This window comes from Salvelinus namaycush, unplaced genomic scaffold (assembly GCF_016432855.1).
Source record: "Salvelinus namaycush isolate Seneca unplaced genomic scaffold, SaNama_1.0 Scaffold2972, whole genome shotgun sequence".
In the NCBI taxonomy this organism is placed as follows: domain Eukaryota; kingdom Metazoa; phylum Chordata; class Actinopteri; order Salmoniformes; family Salmonidae; genus Salvelinus; species Salvelinus namaycush.
Window position 1 is genome coordinate 24,427 of NW_024059866.1, and position 6,000 is coordinate 30,426.

General features: G+C 39.1%; 2 non-coding genes and 3 pseudogenes across 2 annotated transcripts; all 5 read left to right on the forward strand.

The window, feature by feature from the left end:
* The first annotated feature begins 1,403 nt into the window (after positions 1–1,403).
* On the forward strand, positions 1,404–1,553 carry LOC120039742 (annotated as a pseudogene).
* A 691-nt stretch (positions 1,554–2,244) lies between these two features.
* Positions 2,245–2,363, forward strand: LOC120039740. The gene has a single exon (XR_005475488.1). It is a non-coding gene; the product is annotated as a 5S ribosomal RNA (ribosomal RNA).
* Positions 2,364–3,059: 696 nt separating this feature from the next.
* Positions 3,060–3,210, forward strand: LOC120039745 (annotated as a pseudogene).
* Positions 3,211–3,916: 706 nt separating this feature from the next.
* On the forward strand, positions 3,917–4,036 carry LOC120039750. The gene has a single exon (XR_005475491.1). It is a non-coding gene; the product is annotated as a 5S ribosomal RNA (ribosomal RNA).
* A 697-nt stretch (positions 4,037–4,733) lies between these two features.
* On the forward strand, positions 4,734–4,884 carry LOC120039743 (annotated as a pseudogene).
* The last annotated feature ends 1,116 nt before the right edge of the window (positions 4,885–6,000 follow it).

Consider the following 6,000-nt stretch of genomic DNA (forward strand, 5'->3'; position numbering starts at 1 on the left):
TTTTGCATCAAATAAATAGGGATATTAAAAGAGAATGTGATATTTGTGGTACGGGGGTGGAAAACTTGATGCACTTTTTTATTGAATGTAGTAGGTTGAAAGATTTTCATGAGTTTTTAAAAGGACTTTTAGTAAAACATTGGGGAGAAGAGATTTTTACTGGGGTGGAGTGGAGGAGGTTGTTTCTTTTTGGTTTAAATGGGAAAAGTAAAGTTTTAAATATTAATTTGGTGAATTTTGTAATAAGTCATGCTAGATATGCGATAAGATTAAGAAGGAATTTAGGTCATTATGAAGGGAAAATTGTGAGTGTGGAAGGTTTTTTTAGGAGCATATTAGAGAGAGATATAGAGATAATATATAGATACGGTGGAGGAAATTTTGAAAAATTGTTTGTGTGGGGGAGTACTTTTATTGAAATTCTGTCAAATGGGAAACTTGTATTTCATTATTAAGTGGATGATTGTGTTTTTTAATGGGTTTTATTTTATTTATTTTTGATTTTTTGATTTTGTAAAAGGATGAATTGTTCATCCTTTTTTATTATTGATTGAATGTTGTAAATATTATGTGTTTTTTCATAATAAAAGATTTAAAAAAAAAAAATACGCCCGATCTCGTCTGATCTCGGAAGCTAAGCAGGGTCGGGCCTGGTTAGTACTTGGATGGGAGACCGCCTGGGAATACCAGGTGCTGTAAGCCTTTTGTCCACTAGGGGGTGTGGCATTATTTCATCAGCAACACTGCATTGTAGTAAGCATTTGATGCTGAATTGACTAAATGCAGCTTCTATGGGCTAGTCTCCCCTGCCCTTTTAATACGGTCAAAGTTCCTTGTGTTGTCAGGGAGCAACTGCCTTTTATGCATAAGACAAATAAGAATATTGTTACTGAATGCAGCTTGTGTGTGCTTTGTGCTCCCTCGCCCTGTTCAAATGATCAAAGGAAATAATGCTGGTGAGGAGTGGAACTGGACTGGTGTCTGATGGCCCTGTGTTTTCCATGTTGGAATTACAACCCTTCTTTTATGGAGTAAATCAAAAGCACAAGAGAATCTGAGATGTTATCGATAATAAATCAATTGGTTTCATGCATTTGTCTGTGTGTGTGTGTGTGTGTGTGTGTGTCTGAATGTGATTGTATTTCGTCATATCGCAAACATTTGTGATATCAGATAGGTTAAGATATTAAAAAGTAATTGGTGATTTTTTCGACAGTGTTGCATGATGGGAATCTAGTGGTTCACTGATATAATCTAGTAAACAAAATAAACTACTTTTTCACTACTCTGTGTGCAAGTGCATTCCTAAACGGCATTTAACGCAGGTCGATGTGATATGATATTATCAGAACACAAAGTGGTTCCCGTTAGCGGAAAATGTTGGCACTGGAGAGACTTGCCCTCCACTAAGCAGAAGAGATACCGTGATCAAGAAGGTGGTTGACCCAGTGTGGGGCTCAGCCATTCCATTCTGGCTGGGCTGACCCCTTTTGAATTTTCCAAATGTGGGAATCTCGATTGCATAATTTATGGTAGTGGTCGTTTGCGCTTTACCCTGATTTCTTTGTTAATGATAAACCGTTGCTTGGCGGCAGGCTTAAGGATGACTTGAGTCAACCGACTGTGCTTATGGAGATCTTTGAAGTCAGTTGTGAAAGAGACTTTGTGGACCAATCGAAAGGTGGAAACATTTGTTTGTAGCAAAACATTGTTGGCATTTTGTCGAAACATTATGTTGCGAAATGCAGCATTGTATTTATGCCACGCTGGTACTTCAATCAAGAGATAGTTGAGAAGCCACTCTAACCCCCCCCCCCCCCCCCCCCCCCCGCCGGTCATGATGTGTCATGCGCTTCCAATATGAAATTGTCCATACATGCGTTCCTCCTTAGCACAGAACAATGCAATAGGTTTTCAACATCCAGAGCTTTTGTGTATTTATTGTGGCTAGTAGGATAGCTGCATGGGAAACTGTTGCTGATGATGTATTTGTCAGAAGTCATTGTATTTGTCCGTTTTTTCCCACAAGGCTGAAATATGTGCCCTCGCTTAGAAATGTTTAGCAAGGTTTGTTTGTATTTCATCCAACTATCTGTGCTAACAAAGTGATGGCTACAGTATATGTAATTTCTTCCACTTTTTGAGTGAGCCAAAGTTCAAGCTGCTTATCTAATTGGTGAGAATGCAATGTCTGTTTATCAGACTCACTTTGACTTTATATGGTGTACCAAGAGATGTACCTTCGCTTACGGCCATACCAGCCTGAATATGCCCGATCTCGTCTGATCTCGGAAGCTAAGCAGGGTCGGGCCTGGTTAGTACTTGGATGGGAGACCGCCTGGGAATACCAGGTGCTGTAAGCCTTTTGTCCACTAGGGGGTGTGGCATTATTTCATCAGCAACACTGCATTGTAGTAAGCATTTGATGCTGAATTGACTAAATGCAGCTTCTATGGGCTAGTCTCCCCTGCCCTTTTAATACGATCAAAGTTCCTTGTGTTGTCAGGGAGCAACTGCCTTTTATGCATAAGACAAATAAGAATATTGTTACTGAATGCAGCTTGTGTGTGCTCTGTGCTCCCTCGCCCTGTTCAAATGATCAAAGGAAATAATGCTGGTGAGGAGTGGAACTGGACTGGTGTCTGATGGCCCTGTGTTTTCCATGTTGGAATTACAACCCTTCTTTTATGGAGTAAATCAAAAAGCACAAGAGAATCTGAGATGTTATCGATAATAAATCAATTGGTTTCATGCATTTGTCTGTGTGTGTGTGTGTGTGTGTCTGAATGTGATTGTATTTCGTCATATCGCAAACATTTGTGATATCAGATAGGTTAAGATATTAAAAAGTAATTGGTGATTTTTTCGACAGTGTTGCATGATGGGAATCTAGTGGTTCACTGATATAATCTAGTAAACAAAATAAACTACTTTTTCACCACTCTGTGTGCAAGTGCATTCCTAAACGGCATTTAACGCAGGTCGATGTGATATGATATTATCACAACAAAAAGTGGTTCCCGTTAGCGGAAAATGTTGGCACTGGAGAGACTTGCCCTCCACTAAGCAGAAGATATACTGTGATCAAGAAGGTGGTTGACCCAGTGTGGGGCTCAGCCATTCCACTCTGGCTGGGCTGACCCCTTTTGAATTTTCCAAATGTGGGAATCTCGAATGCAAAAATTTATGGTAGTGGTCGTTTGCAAAATTTATGGTAGTGGTCGTTTGCGCTTTACCCTGATATCTTTGTTAATGATAAACCGTTGCTTGGCGGCAGGCTTAAGGATGACTTGAGTCAACCGACTGTGCTTATGGAGATCTTTGAAGTCAGTTGTGAAAGAGACTTTGTGGACCAATCGAAAGGTGGAAACATTTGTTTGTAGCAAAACATTGTTGGCATTTTGTCTAAACATTATGTTGCGAAATGCAGCATTGTATTTATGCCACGCTGGTACTTCAATCAAGAGATAGTTGAGAAGCCACTCTAACCCCCCCCGGTCATGATGTGTCATACGCGCCCCATGCGCTTCCAATATGAAATTGTCCATACATGCGTTCTCCTTAGCACAGAACAATGCAATAGGTTTTCAACATCCAGAGCTTTTGTGTATTTATTGTGGCTAGTAGGATAGCTGGCATGGGAAACTGTTGCTGATGATGTATTTGTCAGAAGTCATTGTATTTGTCTGTTTTTTTCCCACAAGGCTGAAATATGTGCCCTCGCTTAGAAATGTTTGCAAGGTTTGTTTGTATTTCATCCAACTATCTGTGCTAAAAAGTGATGGCTACAGTATATGTAATTTCTTCCACTTTTGAGTGAGCCAAAGTTCAAGCTGCTTATCTAATTGGTGAGAATGCAATGTCTGTTTATCAGACTCACTTTGACTTTATATGGTGTACCAAGAGATGTACCTTTGCTTACGGCCATACCAGCCTGAATATGCCCGATCTCGTCTGATCTCGTAAGCTAAGCAGGGGTCGGGCCTGGTTAGTACTTGGATGGGAGACCGCCTGGGAATACCAGGTGCTGTAAGCCTTTTGTCCACTAGGGGGTGTGGCATTATTTCATCAGCAACACTGCCTTGTAGTAAGCATTTGATGCTGAATTGACTAAATGCAGCTTCTATGGGCTAGTCTCCCCTGCCCTTTTAATACGATCAAAGTTCCTTGTGTTGTCAGGGAGCAACTGCCTTTTATGCATAAGACAAATAAGATATTGTTACTGAATGCAGCTTGTGTGTGCTCTGTGCTCCCTCGCCCTGTTCAAATGATCAAAGGAAATAATGCTGGTGAGGAGTGGAACTGGACTGGTGTCTGATGGCCCTGTGTTTTCCATGTTGGAATTACAACCCTTCTTTTATGGAGTAAATCAAAAGCACAAGAGAATCTGAGATGTTATCGATAATAAATCAATTGGTTTCATGCATTTGTCTGTGTGTGTGTGTGTGTGTCTGAATGTGATTGTATTTCGCCATATCGCAAACATTTGTGATATCAGATAGGTTAAGATATTAAAAAGTAATTGGTGATTTTTTGGACAGTGTTTGCATGATGGGAATCTAGTGGTTCACTGATATAATCTAGTAAACAAAATAAACTACTTTTTCACTACTCTGTGTGCAAGTGCATTCCTAAACGGCATTTAACGCAGGTCGATGTGATATGATATTATCAACACAACAAAAAGTGGTTCCCGTTAGCGGAAAAATGTTGGCACTGGAGAGACTTGCCCTCCACTAAGCAGAAGAGATACTGTGATCAAGAAGTTGGTTGACCCAGTGTGGGGCTCAGCCATTCCACTCTGGCTGGGCTGACCCCTTTTGAATTTTCCAAATGTGGGGAATCTCGAATGCAAAATTTATGGTAGTGGTCGTTTGCGCTGTTCCCTGATATCTTTGTAAGGGAAGTCCCCCCTCAATTGTACAAAATAACATGGCAACTTATTGGCACCGAGCGGACCATATACACGATGGGATTGTGTGGGATTTCACATTACATCCGGCGCTGTTTCGTCCAAAGTTGATGACAAATGCCATATTGTAAATGAGCTGTGTAACACCCCCAAAAATCCTATAGTGGGCGAGTGTGTTCCATCTTAATTTTTCATAGGCTTACTGTAACGCAAGTCACAGACCCAAGAGTCATATTTTGAAATTTTGAAATTTTGAAAGGTTTTGGCAAAAACGTATCACCCCCGTAAAAAAAAGTGCTTTCTGGACCGTTTTTCTAAAATTCTTTCGATTTTTATGTCAATTACACATGTGTAAGAACTGTATGAAAATACTTTTGTCAAATTTTATTAACATAATTTTTTTTACATTTTTATTTGGACTTAAGGAATATGTTTTGTGCATTTGGAATGTGATTTCTTAGGAAGTCAAAAGTCAAAAGTCAAAAATGTCAAAATTTGGAAAAAACGTATCACCCCCTTTAAAAAAGTGCTTTCTGGACCGTTTTTCGAAATTCTTTCGATTTTTATGTCAATTACACATGTGTAAGAACTGTATGAAAATACTTTTGTCAAATTTTATTAACATAATTTTTTGGACATTTTTATTTGGACTTAAGGAATATGTTTTGTGCATTTGGAATGTGATTTCATAGGAAGTCAAAAGTCAAAAGTCAAAAATGTCAAATATTTGGAAAAAATTTATCACCCCCTTTAAAAAGTGCTTTCTGGACCGTTTTTTGAAATTCTTTCGATTTTTATGTCAATTACACATGTATAAGAACTGTATGAAAATACTTTAGTCACATTTTACTGTCATAATTTTTTATAAATGTTTACTTGTACTTAAGGAATATGTTTTGTGCATTTGCAATCTGATTTAATACGAAGTCAAAAATGTGAATAAATTAGAAAAAAACGTATCACCCCCCAAACCTCCATAAATCACTCAGGCCAGCACCCATTGATTTGGGGCCGTAGTATAGTGCTCCCATGGACGTCTGGATGACACCTAAAAGCATTTAAAACCGTTTTGAAAAATGGACGCCTGT